The sequence below is a fragment of the Protopterus annectens genome, chromosome 8.part1 (genome assembly GCF_019279795.1).
Source record: "Protopterus annectens isolate FY-2018-M chromosome 8.part1, PAN1.0, whole genome shotgun sequence".
In the NCBI taxonomy this organism is placed as follows: domain Eukaryota; kingdom Metazoa; phylum Chordata; order Ceratodontiformes; family Protopteridae; genus Protopterus; species Protopterus annectens.
Window position 1 is genome coordinate 316979813 of NC_056742.1, and position 16328 is coordinate 316996140.

At 40.9% G+C, this 16328-nt stretch overlaps 1 protein-coding gene across 1 annotated transcript in view; it reads left to right on the plus strand.

The window, feature by feature from the left end:
- DHX38 (DEAH-box helicase 38) overlaps positions 1–16328 on the plus strand; it is a gene marked incomplete in the record, with an annotated part of 1902786 nt that overhangs the window by 1440682 nt on the left and 445776 nt on the right.

Genomic DNA, 16328 nt, shown 5'->3' on the forward strand with positions numbered 1-16328 from the left:
TTGTGGTTGCCAAAATCAAGTTATGTCTTCACATTTCAAATAAGTGTTCATATCTCTAGAGCCATAGGGGTTACTAAAGAAGAATAAATGGCAAACTCTTCAGCAAAAACTCTTTTTATACTGGTTATATTCTTTAGGTTTTAGATCTTAAACTGGATGTTATAAGTCACAGTTAAGGCAATAACTATTAAGTTTGTAATGTTTTGTAAACAACTTACAATATCTCAGTGATCACTCAAGTTACACATATACTGTCAGCAGTATTTTGTTTATCCAACTGATGGCTTTCATATGAAGATACAGTTGCATCTGTGCTAGTTGGTTATAGAGATATTTAGAGAAACCTGAAATGTTGGCAGTATAAAGAAGTTTTATATGAACAACAATCAGTATCTCTTTGCCTAGACTAGACAGAAGTCAAGTGTCAATACATTTGTGTTTGCCATTGTATTAGCTTTAAGATGAAATCTTTAAATGCTTTTTATGTAGCATGGTTTTTGGAATTATTAATGCAAATATGAACAAGAAGTATCTGATGTCTAGAGATATCAGTAGGATGTAACTGCAGAAACACCTGGCGGCGTCACTCAGCTGTAATGAGTTAAGTCAGTATCACATGTCCAACAAATGGCTATAACACTCTCATGCCCTCTAGAGAGTATTGTAGCAGTGTGTAGATTTTTAAAGAGGTATTTCAAACCAAGAAAAAAAATCTAATTTCTCCATTTGCTTGGGGTCAAGAGTAACTCTTCCCAAGCTGCATATGTAACTGTAGTATTTAAGTCTTCCTTCCAAGTAATTCTAAACATGGCCATCTGTTTGCCAACTTCTTTTTTTACCATTTTCTATAGTTTATATATGACTCCATTTTTACCCAAATGTTCTTGCCTATTTCCTATTCACCAAAGGACCCACTTTGATCATTCACTGTTTGCGCACTGTGCACAGTTTCAAAGCTTTCAGCTATTACTTTATTGTGCAGTTCTCTATTTATACTACAGTCTACAATGCTGTGTGTTGTTCTCATTCACTATTTTTCCTCCTGCCATCATAAGAACCCAGTACATTAGTACAGCAGGTTATAAGCCCCTTTTTTCAATCCTTATTATGCCCATCATTGAATGTAATGTACCCTTTAGCATGTACCTCACTGAGCACCCAAACCAGCATGAGAGACCTCAGCTTTTTTTCACCAAAAACATCTCATGAGCAGTATCAGTGCGTAGTCTGTCATTCTACTCAGTGCCATACAGACTCCTAAGGCGTGATCTCGGTTTAACTTTCTGAGTTACGAATGACCCATCACTCTGTCATTTAAATGTTACAAGTGGTAACGTACACACCCATTCTAGACGCCTAAAGCTACAGAATCTCATCACCAACACCAAATGATGTGACCAATACCTTACCCAAAGTATCCCGTTTCTCAAGCAGAGTACTTCCCTGGCAACCTTTAAAACCAGTCTGAATGAGTGGATAAGTGATCACAAATTTTCACCTGAGATATATGGATAAAGTCCACTTAATGGGAGGCAGTACTAGTCTCCCATCAGAATGGGGTGATGTATCTTAGCTTTCTTGGTGGTCTCCTTTGGCCTTAAGATTAAAAAGAACCTGTGACCTGTGTATTGCACTAACTGCTTTTAAAAAAGGAAATCACATGATGGAGATGTTGTTTTAGCTGCTAAGTTAAATAAAGTCTTATTTCTTATAGCACATTTCTGAGTAGAGGAATAGATGACCTTAGATCTACATACTTTGGAAAGATAACTGAAAAGTTCCTTTAAAATGCATCTAATGTAAGTTGCATTTTCAGGCATTCCTGTTATGCCACAGACAGAGTGGCTTTGACTGGTTAGTAGGTTGTCTGTCGGATCGCATTATTTGAGAAATTAATTTTTTGACTGGTTAGCTAGATGTTTTTCATCTCTAAAAGGTTATGACAGGAGATTTTGTTCATCTTTACAGGGTCATGGTAGTAGGAGATTACTTTTTACCCCGAGGTGCAACAGTCCCCAAATTTGATTGCATTTAAAGTGGCACTTTTGGATTTGCAACTCCCTTGCCTGGTGGAGTGGACGAAGGAAAAGAGAAGTGGTTTTAAAAATATTGATATTTTTGGATGATTTGATTGGGACTACCTGCAGACTGATAGGTTTCATTCATTTTTGTTAGATTTCATTTTGTTGGTTTCTTTTGCAAACGTATTTGGCTCTGCATAGCTTGTAAAGTTTTGCCAGCAGATCAAGAGCTCCTTCTTAAAGAATCAGAGCCATTTACCTGATTTCATGCAGGTCATTGCTGAAGACCCACAGAGGTGAAATAAACTTTCTTGCAAAGGTCAAGAATATTACAGACTTTTGCAATCTGTCAGAGATGCACAGAAGCTGTACAGAAGATGCTTCAGCTCTGCCTTTAGAAGAAGGCCAAAATGCAAGTGTCTCTTAAACCTCTGGGCCCTCTTGAGTCACCCAAGAGCAGCAGTGGCCATGTTACAGTTTGGCATTACATTGGTTTTGTAGCAAGATGTCTGCCTCACAGCTGCAAGATTTGGGATTCAATACTAACTTCTAATCCGTGTATTTGTATAGGTGTTCTTCGTGTTTCACTGTTGCTGTCATCACATTTGGGTTATCCCTGCCAGGGTAGCCCTCGGCCAGCCTGAATATCAGAGCCTTAGTATTTCTGTGTCTGTTGCTGGCACTTTAGGACTGACATCAGTTCGTCAGTATAAAGTAAGGCAGCCGATGCCAATACACCAGCCTTCCTTGCCGTGGAGCCCGAAGCAGAAGCAGTTCGCACGAGTGCCGGTCGGCCACTACCCGAGCTTTGTCTACTGAATTGAAGTTGAAGTCTTCTAAAGCTAAGTACCCCGTTGGGGATCCTTTTTTTTCTTGCACTAACCGATGTCTGAAAAAGTTAATAATTGTCTCCCTGTGGAAAGCAAATACCAAACCGAGAGTTCCATTCTTACTGCGCCACTTGTTTAGGGCAAGACCACAACGTCCCCTGTTGTCACTTCTGTGCTTTGTTCAGCGCCAGAACTATCTGTCATGGGACCCTTATTATAGCCAGATATTTTCGCTTACAGTCCTCTAATTCCGATATGGCTTGGGTAAGCCATCCAACAGCAGATTTTCCAAAAAAACGTAAAGATAGACAGAGACAGACCGCACAGGTCTAAACCTACAGATGGCGCTTCATTAAGCTAGTCGTCAGTTCTCTGATCCTCAGTGAGGTGCTTTCCCAGCCCCTGATGCATGCTTCTGTGGATTCGCAGGCCACTACCAAGACCTTTGTGGAGTCTGGTATGCCACAGAACTCTTCTTCGACTAAGGATCCTGTTGTCATCTCTATCTTGGATGAGTCCGGAGCCACTGAGTAGGCACCAGCTTCCAAGGAAGTCCTTCGCACTACCAATTCTTGACACAAACCAACGTCTTCTTTCGTGACTACCATTCTTTCGAAAACGACAGAGTTTCTTAGGCCCAGGGTACGAACCACACCCAAGAAACCGACGACCCACTCAAAGGCACCTGCTTCCTTGCCTCAGTCTCAGATGCTTAAAATGGTGGAAGACCCTATCATGCTGATCAGGGGAAGCCGAGCTACCCCTCCAAAAGAAAAAGAGATCTGTCCCCTGTAGTTTTGTCTGAATAAGAATCAGATGACTCTGATGAAGATATACAGTCCCTCTCTACTTATGAGGATTCTGATGCAGAGGATTCCATCCCTTCAGCTTCTCCCCCAGAGGATTTTTCCTTTGGGGAAACCCTGCATACTTTAAGGGAGCATTTCCAATGGGAAAGTCAAGACTACCCTCATTCTAAAAAGAGACTCAGGGAATTCCTAGATCTTCCACAGCACAGACCCTTGGCCATTCCCCCAGTCCTGGATGTTGTGAAGGATGTTTTCCTGGAATCCAGCTTGACTCCTGACACCCTCCCTCCTGTGCCCAGAAAACCAGACAGGTACTTCAGAGTCCCTGACTCACACAAATTTCTTTTTAAAAATTCTACTGCTGACCCTGAGGTAATTTCTCAAGGGCCTAAAGGGTTTAAAGCAACCTCTGCTAAGAATCCCACCCCCTCAGATAGGGATTCCCGAGCACTAGACAGATGGGATAAAAAAGTATACACCTCAGCTGCTCTTGCTATTAGAGCACTAAATTATCAGTTCCATATGCTAAAATTTCAGCAACATACCCTGGAACTCTTCAAACAAAAAATGTTTTCTTTTCCTGCTTGGGCAGAATCTAAAGAATTACAAGAGTTAATGCATTATGCAAGTCAAGTAACTAAAAGCACCTTGCACTGTGGTTTTGACACCTTAGAACCTTCTTGCAGGGCAGCAGTCACTGGATCTGTCATTAGAAGGTATGCATGGCTTAAGGAACAGCCCCTGCCAGACCATGTCAAATCTAAATTGTTGGATGTACCCCTGCACAAAGACAACCTATTTGGCTCTAAGGCAGAAGAGGTCGTAAAAAAGCAAAATCTATGCAAGCAGTTAAGGATTTCTTACAGGTCTGGCCACCCAGGCTCCACAGGCATTGTCCCACCAAACAGTGGTCCTTTCCTGCTCCCACCAAGCCAGTCCAGCCTAGGTCCCGGGGAATCAGACTCCTCCCCCCAGACAGCAGCCACAAGGAATGCAGAGATCTAAGCAGTGGACTATCTCACCTACAAAACCAGGGAGTTCTAAGCCACTCCCTTATGGTAAGAACTTATAATGACTGACCTCCCCCACCCCCTCCCTCTGCCCACCTTCACTTACGCCTAGGAGGAAAACTCTCCTTTCATGCAAGCACCTGAGCCACCATTATCAACGACCTCTGGGTTCTGAACATAGTGCCTCAGGGATACAAATTCTCCTTCCACACCCTTCCAACCCCAAAAGAGTTCCCAAATCTACCTCCAAACCATTGGGCAGAGGCTCAAAAGCAAATCCTTTCTCTGCTTTCTATCAGGGCAGTAGAGCACGTTCCTGCAGAACAGATAGGTCAAGGTTTCTATTCCATACTTTTTCTGGTGCCCAGAAAAGAGGGCACCTGGTGCCCCATCCTCGTTTTATCCATTCTAAATACCTTCCTGGTGATCCCAAAATTTAAAATGCTCGCCCTCCAGCAGCTGCTACCCATGATCTCCAAGGACACTTGGCTAGGCACCCTAGATCTAAAAGATGCCTGCCTCCACCTTCCTATCAGGGAATCATGCAGGAAATCTCTCCTTCAGGGCAGGCTCTCAACACTTTCAGTTCTCTGTGCTTCCCTTTTGCTTATCTACTGCTCCCCGAGTTGTCACAAAATGTCTGACTCCAGCCATTGCCTTTTGCAGACAAAGGAATATCCAGATTTGCCCATACTTGGACGACTGTCTTATTCAGGCAGACAGCCAGGAAAAGCTGCTCAAGCACCTAGCCTTTGTAAAGACCCTACTAACCTCCCTAGGATACACCATCAATGAAAAGAAATCCAGACTGGTGCCCACTCAAAGGATTATCTTCCTGGGAGCAAGCCTGGACACGGCATCCCAGATGGCATTCCTTACACCAGAAAAACAAATTTTCCTGGCAGCCTACGTTTCTCAACTAGCCACCAGGCCCCAGTTATCTGCAAGGAAGATCCTGCAAGCTCTGGGGTTCATGGGATCTTTTATACTACTCATTCCATATGCCAAACTGCATATGAGGAAATTTCAGTGGTACCTAAAAAGCCTTTGGTGTCAACACTCTCAAGACCTGGAAACTCTTATACCTATAGTTCCTTGCCTCAGAAATGATTTTCTCTGGTGGGCAACAGCATGCTCCCACAACAAGAGACTGCTTTTCTCACCACCCCGACCCTCACCACAGACGCATCAGACTATGCTTGGAGTGCACACCTGGAAGGCAGGTGCTTACAGGGCCAATGGAGCCCGCAGCAAATCCCTCTGCACATCACCCAAAAAGAGATGATGGCTGTCCAGCACATCTTGATAGCTTTTAAACCCCTTCTCTCCCCAGAGGCTCTCCTGATTAAAACAGACACCACCACTGTGATGTGGTATATCAACAAGCAGGGAGGGACTCGCTCCTACCCTCTTTGCAGACTGGCCATGACCCTTTGGCACACTCTGCCATGTAACTGCACCTGTTAGCATTATTCCTACCAGCCTCTCTCAACTCTCTGGCAGACCAATTAAGCAGAAATCTTCTGGACCCACATGAGTGGCAGCTCAACAGAAGAACCTTCACCCTAATAACTCAGAAATGGGGCACCCCAAAGGTCGATCTCTTTGGCTCCCACACCAACCATCAGCTCAGCAAATTATGCACCAGGGAGCATCACTGCATGGCTTGGAAAGTGGATGCCCTCTCCTTCCCCTGGAACAATCTATCGGTCTATGCATTTCCTCCACTACCTCTCATCCCCAGGGTACTGCTCAAAATAAAGGAGGAAAAACCAAGGACAATTCTTATAGCTTCAGACTGGCCTCGCCAGCATTGGTTCCCCTTGCTGTGCAGCCTGTCCCCACTGCCAAAATGGTATCTTCCTCAGATTCCAAACCTCCTGATCCAGAGGGAAGGGGAATTCATGTATCCCCAACTGCAGGCACTCAATTTGGCAGCTTGGATTATTCCCTAACCCCGGATCAATCTTCCAACCTCAGTAAACAGGTTCTAGATGTTATCCCTGAGGCCAGACACCCTAGTACTAGAAAATCTTATGCTGACAAATGGGAAAAGTTCTGCACCTGGATCCAGGCTAAGGGAGCCAGTTACAGCACCGCCCTCCCTCCCTCTCATCCTGGATTATTTAGCTGACCTATTACACAGTGGCCTCTCTTTCTCCTCTATAAAAATTCATGCCTCTGCTATTTCTGCTCATTTTCCCACTGAGCAGCCCCTTTTCTCACACCCTTTGCTCAAACAGTTCCTAAGAGGGGCCTAGCAACTTGAGACAGCCCAGAAGGGCACCAGCCCCAGCTTGGGACCTTAACTGCATGTTGGAAAAGCTCACCCTGCCCCCGTTTGAACCAGCTTCTTCTGCAGAGCAAAAATTTGTCTCTTGGAAGACAGCATTTCTTCTGGCCATCACTTCAGCCAGAAGGGTCTCCGAGCTGCAAGCGCTCATGGCTGTGGAACCCTTCATCATCTTCCATGCTGATTGGGTATCCCTCAGAACTTACCCATCCTTCATACCCATGGTGGTGTCCAGTATGGCTCTCTATCAGTCCATTCATTTACCCACCTTTTTTCCTAATCCACAGAACAAGGGGGAAAGGATTCTGCACTCTCTAGATGTGCACAGACATCTCAGATTCTATCTAGACAGGACTAAATCCTTTAGAAAGTCTGATCAATTGCTGGTTAGCTTTGCTACAGGGGCAGAAGGCAAAGCCATTTCCAGACCATTTCCAAATGGATAGCACACTGCATCCATTTCTGCTACAAATAACATGAAAAACCTCCCCCCAAGGGTGTCAGGACTCACTCCACCAGAGCAGCCTCCACCTCTGCAGCTTTCCTCAGAGAGGAAATCCTTCTACGTGGCACACCTCATAACAAAATGTTTCTCATCCAGAAAAAAAGAGGTCATTGTTCCCCTCTACTCATCACTCATTAGACCGATTATAGAGTACATAGCCCCTTTTGGTATGTACCTCACAAGATATCTACAACAACTGGAAAGGCCTCAGAAATACCTCACAAAGAGGATTACCGGCCTCAAACAGATGCCCTACGCAGACCTTCTCAAAAAACTCCAGCTTTACTTCGTCGCATATCGCTTACTCAGAGGTAATCTCGGCCTAACACACAAAGCTATGTCAAACCCAGAGCTGTTGGGCATGCCCCACTTAAAGAAATCCCAATCCCTCCGAGCTACACGCTCTAGGGACCTAAACCTTGTCACCACAATAAACAGAAAATGCCGGAGGGATAGATTCCTGTCACAGAGACTTCCCGTATTCTGGAATAAACTACCTATCTATATCAAACAAAGCTCCTCATTAGCACTCTTCAATAAAAATCTTGATGAAATTGGAAATTCACCCCGGGGATCACTTCTGTGGCTCTGCTCGACAGTAGCACAGGAAAATAATTTTCTTGGGTGGCAAAAGGCAGGGTACCTTTTTGGCTGGGCTTGTATAGGCCCTAGGGCTGATAGCCTAATACCTACCTATGAACCTATGAGTCCCCACCAGGGACATCCTGACCTGGACATCTGTTCACATTTTTACCAAACATTACCACTTGCCTCTCTTCTCCAAATCCAGGGCAGGGTTTGCCTCTGCAGTCTTACAGGCATCTTAGCCAGCCCCTAGTTTCTTTGACTTCCTCCACCCATTTCTTCAGCTTTGGGAATCAACCCAAATATGATGACTGCAGCAGGGAAACTCGAAGAACATTGTACATTGTGTGCACATACCATAAATGTAGATGTTCGAGTGTATTCACTGTTGCAGTTCTGGTTTCCCCTCCCTCCATCCCCCTTTTCTTCTCTTTCCTTACTAAGGGACATATTGGTATTTACTTTCTGTTTGTGGGGTTCTTTCACTAGAACCTGGCTCCTACTTGGGAGCTCCTGACAACTTAGGGCAAGAAAAACTGATATAATGGCATCGGCTGCCTTACTTTATACTACTGATGACTTGAAGTCAGTCCTGAAGCACCAGCAACTGATGCAGAAATACTAAGCCTCTGGTATTTGGGCTGGCTGAGGGCTACCCTGTTAGGGATAACCCAAATGTAATGACTGCAACAGTGAATACACTCGAACATCTACAGTTATGGTAAGTGTACACAACTGTACTTTTTGTATGTTCTGCCAGTATCTGCCTTGAGTTTTCTCGTGTATTCCAGTTGTCTCCCACTTCCCAAAACATACTTGCTAATTAGCTACACTAACTTGTGTATATGTGTTGCATTCTCCTTTGCCCCTGCAGCACTGGTCAGACACTAAATAACCATTTTGGTAGTCCTGATTTTTTCCAGGTACATCTGTCACAAACCATAAAACAGGTTAAAGGGAGGTTTGGCTTTTTTTTTTGTCAGGAGTGAAAGTCCTTAAATAGTATTGCAGTCAAACCCCTCTGTAGGGCTTTGATGGTTTTACAGTAGCTGCTGGAATAGACCTTATGCTCCCTAAATCTATGTGTTATTTAGTTATCATTGGGCTGAGCACATTCAGCACTTAATGCAGTGTTCTGAGTATTCTTTTTGTATAGTTCTAACATCTGGTATGCCCTTGGTGTATCGGCTGTTAGAATTTTCTCTTTTCCCCACTTATGTGGCATTTTTTTCTCTGAAGTTCTCAGGTATGGTGACATAATGCTATGTAATGGAACCTGTGCATAATTCCTGAGTCATCCTCTTCTTTGACCAGCTTCTCCAACGTCCAGGTCACTAGCTAATCATTAATTTATTGGGGTCAAAGACAGAACTTAATCCATTTGCATTATGAAGCTGGCTTTGAAGAGGTTCACTGTTTTTGGCATCATTTCATGGTATTCTTTTTTTTCTGTAAAACGGGCTTTATCCTAGAGTGACTTTTTTTGTTTTCCAAAGTGATAGAAAGTGAAGGAGCTAGTGCTGGCAATTCTGATTTGTTGTAAGGTAATTGACAGGAAATTAAGGCCCATCTGGAAATGATCCATACCATTTTCTGAGCATTATTCATTTGGAAATCTATTCCTTTCCCTGGCTGAAACTTTACTTTTACTTAGAAACTTAGAGCTTACATGGCTTCTGAAAGATGTTTTGCATTTTCTTTCTGAGAGAACATACTTTTTATTTTATTAATTTATTTCATAGGATCTAAGATTTTTTGAACACGTTTTTGCTCCTGTGTCATCCTCTGGCTTTTCTACTCAGTGCACCACATTTGTGCCTGATCTGCTAGCTTCTCCATACCTTCCCAGACTGACACCAGTTTTAACTGGGGCTGGTCATACCATCGGCTAGAGTTTTTTTACTTTTAGGCTTATCATATTTGTCCTTACTGCAGCCTTTTGTGGTTGCATCCTAGAGGCAGGCTTGCAATGGGGATATGTATCATATTGCCCCACCTCTGCAGCAGCTCAGCTAAGCCCACCACCATTTTCTCTCTTATGCCCCCCCATGTGACATCCCCAGCCACCCTCAGGGTTCACTGTGAAGAACAGCCATGTAGCCAACCACCCCTGGATAGGAAATGCCCATCCTTGTCCTGCCACTGCATCAGTCTGCAGAGCTGCTAATTGAACCCAGTTTGGCTTAGCCATATTCAGGGCTTTAGCCATCTACACTACTGGAGCAGCTAAACATCTCAGGCTTTTGCTTTTCATAAGGACTGCATTTTTCTATGAATAGATATGCATGTTTTTGTGTGTGTGTGCAAGGGTGGATAGCTGTAACTCCTACTAAAAGCCTGTCAATAGCACTGTGCCCCAGCCTTCAGTCCTCTTTGGCATTTTCTTTTTGGAGGTCAAAGCTAATGTTAAGGTTTTATGGATGACCAGATTTGCAAATATCTGAAAACTTGGTAGCATCATAAATCCCTACAAGATCCTAAGATCTTCCAAGAGGGTCTTTCCCAAAAAATAGCTGGTGTCAAAACCATGGTCTAAAACTAAATGCCAAAAATGTATAATAGTGTCCTTCAGCAAGCATGATGTCCCCTGTAACTATCATATTGACAACACATGCTTGAGAATTGATATAGTACTTGGGGACCAGGCACCCTCTGTAGGCAATGAGCTGTCCTTTGATCACCATGTATCCACTACTGTAAGAAAGTCCTTTTTCATTGTGCATCTTATTAATAAGGGTATGACTTTATCATTCCACGGTATTTGGAATTGGTAGTCTTTAAGTATATTGCTCATTAAATTATGTATATTTTCAAACACTTGACATGGATTAAACAACCACAAAGCTTTCTCACCAAGAAAAATCAAGGGTGTAAATCATAAAAGCTGCACTGACCATATCGAAGCGTTGTCCTTTTCTCAGTACCTTACAGGATTTGGGGGGGGGGGGGCGCACATCTGGAAGTCCAATAGCAGCATAAACACCCACTCAAGAGATCTTAATATTAGAACATGTTGGTGGGGTAAATCTGTATCACAGAGAATGTCACTTCTCTGGAACTGTATTCTCTCCACATAAACCAGCATAATTTGGAAGAATAGATGTGAAACTACAAATTCACACCTGGTTTAGTAATTTTGTCCGTTATGGAAAGGCGCAACATATAAATGTCCTGGCTGTGGATTATTTTTATTTAAAGTGTAAAGGATCTGAGTTATTCATACTTGTAATACAAGGGCTATACACTTCTTGCGAATGCATACCTAGGCTTCAAAAGGTCCACTTGGATCAATAGCCTAGTAATTACCTTTGAGTTGTCACAGCCTCGGAAGTAAACACCAGGTAAATTTATCCAAAAAAGATATTTCTTTTATTTTCAGCATGCTATAGTTCAGGCTGAATGATCTGAAGCAGCCAAGATGGTCAAATTTAGCACTGAGCTGCATTTAAATCCTTGAGTCACAAATTGCAGTTTTAGTTAATTTTATACCTTAATTTCCTAGTATAATTCCTTGAAAATTTTATTATGAACTCTAAGGGGAATTGACATCTGGCCTTTTATACATAGAAACCACCTGCAATTCGCATGGAGTTGCATGTATTGGTAACATATCTAAATATGATTGTAGATTCTTTATTGTAAGACCTGTTGCTCCTACTACTACCACCACCACCACGTGTCGTCTTGGTGAGATTTTGTGAAAAACAGGATCCACCTCGTGAAGGGATTTAACAAGACTTGAGGATAAATTCAGTTTCAGCAATACTACTCTCCTTTGCTTACTGACTTCTGTCCATTCCTTTGTAGGGTGTTTGATTTCTGCTGAGACTGGGCCATGGTAGCTCTGTTCTAGACTATGTAATTGCTGAGGTTTTTATTGTAATAGAAATGACATTCTTATGTATAGTTCTCTAGAAAAAGTAATGTTTTTTATGAGTTATAACCTTGGCTGAATATCCGTGGTTTGAAGCACCCTGAATGCTGGGTTAATATCCTTTAGTAAACTGCATTGATATTGTCAGAAGAAAGCAGTCTGTGTGCATTTTTAGCTGAATATCCTGCAATCATTATCATAAACTGTTGTAATTAAGTTTGAGTTTAACTGGTATGTTATCTTTCATACATAATTACCAAATGAAGGGACTAATATGTGTTTTAGTGTCCCAATCTAGGATGTTGCATTCTATTCTGTTCCATTGAGGTTGGGTTTATGACTTCTGTTTGTGCTGTGCTATGCAAGACTGATCCAGAATGCATCTTTTCTGAAATGCCATTGATTCACAAGTATAATGCAGTGGTGCAGTGGTTAACATTGTCACCTCACAGTAAGAGGTTCTCTGGTTCGATTCTCAGCTAGGGTGCCCTCTGTACAGAGTCTGCATGTCCTCCATGCATTCACATAGGTTTCCTCCGGGTACTCTATTTTCTTCCCACATTCCAAAGACATGCATCTGGAGCATTTCTTCCTGGGCCTCCACTGAAAATAGGCTCTGTCCTAGTCGGACTTTCTCGGTCAACAAATGTTAAAAAAAAAAAAAAACATTTTTATTGTTATTTTTAATGAGTCTTACTTCATGGTGAAGTAGCCAAAGTGGTGGGGTCAAACTCTTCTTAGAAAAGGTGACATTTTGTGTCTTTTTATTAATTTAACACATTTACCATATATACACAAAAAGGAATAAATTCAACATCACATACAGTTATAAGTGTTAGGAATACACTGAATGATCAAGGTAATTTTCTACAATTAACACATTGAGTCGTGGTATTTCAGTAGCAACATTTCAAGGCTGTCCCACTCATTAAAGTCTTAGTGTGATTTGTAGATATTATTCTGATTACATTCTCAGTTTTATATAGTATTGCTGTTAAATTTAAAAATTCTTTGAATGTAATAAGAGTTCAATTTCCAATTTTTTGTAATAACTTTTCTAGCTACTGCCAGTAAATTTTAGAAGACATTTTGTTGTTTGGCATTTACAGATAAAGGAAGTGGAACATTCATTAGTGTTACTGATCTAGTTAAAGAGAGATTTTCAGACCGTAACACTTTAAAAAAACATACTTATCTCTCCCTAATATACATTTAATTTTTCGCAATCCATAAACGTGCATTCAGTCAGCTTTTAGAACATTACTACAGCTCTAGCAAACTGAAGAAGTCATTTCACTGAACTTAGAGATTTTGTAGGGAGTAACAGTCATTCTATGCATATATTTCCACATAAAAGCTTTCCAGTATAAACCTGAAGTTTGATTAACTGATTAAGTAACAAAGTTGTAATCTTACCATCTATTGAGTCACTCACTCCACCACTATGTAAAAGTTCTAGAATTTTGCATCAAATTTATTATTTATAATTAACGTATATAACTTGGACAAGCTCCCTTTGTAGGTCAGTTTACCATCAATGATGATATTCATATAATGGGAGAATAGTGTTCTTTTCCTCTTCACTCATTATCTACAAATTCATCGATAACAAAACTTGTGGTGCTACTAGAATGACACACGGAGAGTTGAATTACTAAAAATTTATTTCCAGAATTCAAAAGTTAAGCTGTTTTGTTCCAACTTAAAAACAGGTTTTGCTATTGGTTTGTTCATTTTCCTGCAGAGTGAGTTCATGTTTTAGTTCATCTACAAATTCATTTAATTATTTACTGATGGATAATAACTGTTTAACAGATTTATCCAAGTTATAATCTTTCATTAAATATTGTGGTGATTTAGCTTTTTCTTTTTCAAAGTAGTCAGACCATAATACTAATCCATTCTTTTTAATATATTCATTTTAACATTGTTCTGAGTTTCCTTAAGTCTAGAGGTGTGTGCAGTGGGAAAGCACAATAATTTCCATTTTGATAGTAATGGAGTTTTAAAAACATATTTCTTAAATGTTTTAAGAATTGGTTTCATATATGTAGTGTCTAAAGGTTGAAATGAATTTCCTTCTAAGGTAAATTTTATTAACCAGATGAAAGGATTGTTGCATATTTCTAATTAATATTTGATAAACTTATAAGAATTCAATATAATCTGCTCCTGAGTGGTTTTCCATTGACTAGTATATGTTGAGTCTATCCAGAGTGGGGTTACAATTTTCACTAATAGAATAAGATTCTACATCTGAGAAGCTAATACTACCATATTCACATATTCTTATATGATTTTTGTAAGCTCATCTTGGTGTTGTATATTATTTTAAATGTTATAGCAAAAATATACATTTTACTTTTTCTGACAGATGTGCAAAAGGTGAGATTCTACTGGCTGCTTTCCCCAGTATGCTTTCAGTTATGCAGTGTGCAGTATGAGGCTGAGCATCCAGATGCCTTATCCTGAATGTTTCAGAAAACTATCTTCAAGCAGCAGAGTGATGTTGCCTTTTGCATGTATGATCAAATTCAGACCAGAATAGCCTTTGAAATTAATCGATGATAGTTGAAAATAAAAATATGACTTTTTTTGTCAGAATAATGAGCATTTTCAGAGAAGTAAATATATGTTATTGTGACTTCAGGTCCACATATATATATATATATATATATATATATATATATATATATATATATGGGTCTGCTACACTATTTTGAAATACGATAGTAGTGTCCCACTAACGCGCAAGTGCACTTCAATGAAAGTGCACTGTCGCGAAAGTCACTAGAACGAACGAAGGGTTAGGGCTTGGGTTATGGATAGTGGATAGCTAGTAGGGATTTCCACTATTCTTAACCTAGGCCCTAATCCTAAGATCCGTCACTACCTCACCACAGTGCAGGAAATGTCCTGTTCGACTTAGTGACTTTTGGGAAAGTGCACTTTCATGTTAGTGGGACACTACTATCATATTTCGAAATAGTGTAATTTCGATCTACGGTAGTAGACCCATAGATATATATATATATATATATATACACACATACACACACACACGTGTCTGTGTGTATGTGTGTATGTATGTATATATATATATGTATATATATATATAATATGTATATGTATATATACACACACATACACACGTGTGTATATATATATATATATATATATATATATATATATATATATATACATACACACACATATGCCAGGCTTGAGACCACAATAAATCATTTCAAAACTTTTCCCACCTTTAATATGACCTATAACCTGTATAACTGGTTGCATACGTATGCACACCCTTAAACTAATACTTTGTAGAAGCACCTTTTGATTTAATTACAGCATTCAGTCTTCTTGGGTACACATCTACCATCAATTAGAGAGACTCTGATTAACCCCAAATAAAGTTCAGCTGTCCTAGTAGGATTTTCCTGACATTTACTCAGTTACCTGCTACAGCTAACGTCATGGTTCACAGAGAGCTTACAAAGCATCAAAGGGATATAATTGTTGAAAGGTATCAGTCAGGAGAAGGGTACAAAAAATTTTCTACAGCATTAGTTATACCATGGAAACACAGTGAAGACAGCCATCAAAAAGTGGAGAAGATATGGGACAACAGTGACGTTGCAAAGAACTGGATGTCCCTCCAGAATTGATGAAAAGACAAGACGAAAACTGGTCAGGGAGGCTGCCAAGAGACCTACAGCAACACTGAAGGAGCTGCAGGAGTTTCTGGCAAGTACTGGTTGTGTATTACATGTGACAACAATCTCCCGTATTCTCCATATGTCTGGACTGTGGGGTAGATTTGCAAGACAGAAGCCTTTTCTTATACAGAAAAACATCCAGGCCTGCTAAAATTTGCAAAACAATACATCAAGTCTCCTAAAAGTATGTGGGAAAATGTGTTATGGTCGGATAAGACCAAGGTTGAACTTTTTGGCCACAATTCCAAAAGCTACGTTTGGCACAAAAACAACACTTCGCATCGCCAGAACAACACCATCCCCACGGTGAAGCATGTTGGTAGCAGTATCATGCTTTGGGGTTGCTTTTCTTCAGCTAGAACTGGGGCTTTAGTCAAGGTGGAGGGAATTACGAACAGTTCCAAATACCAGTCACTTTTGACCAAAAACCTTCAGGCATCTGTTAGAAAGCTGAAGATGAAGAGGAATTTCACCTTTCAACATGACAGTGACCCCAAGCATACATCCAAATTAATAAAAGAAAGGCTTCACAAGAAGAAAATTTAAGTTTTGGAATGGCCCAGTCAGAGCCAAGACCTAAATCCAATAGAAAATCTATTGGGTGACCTGAAGAGGGTTGTGGACAAGAGATGCCCTCGCAATCTGACAGATTTGGAGCACTTTTGCAAGGAAGAGTGGG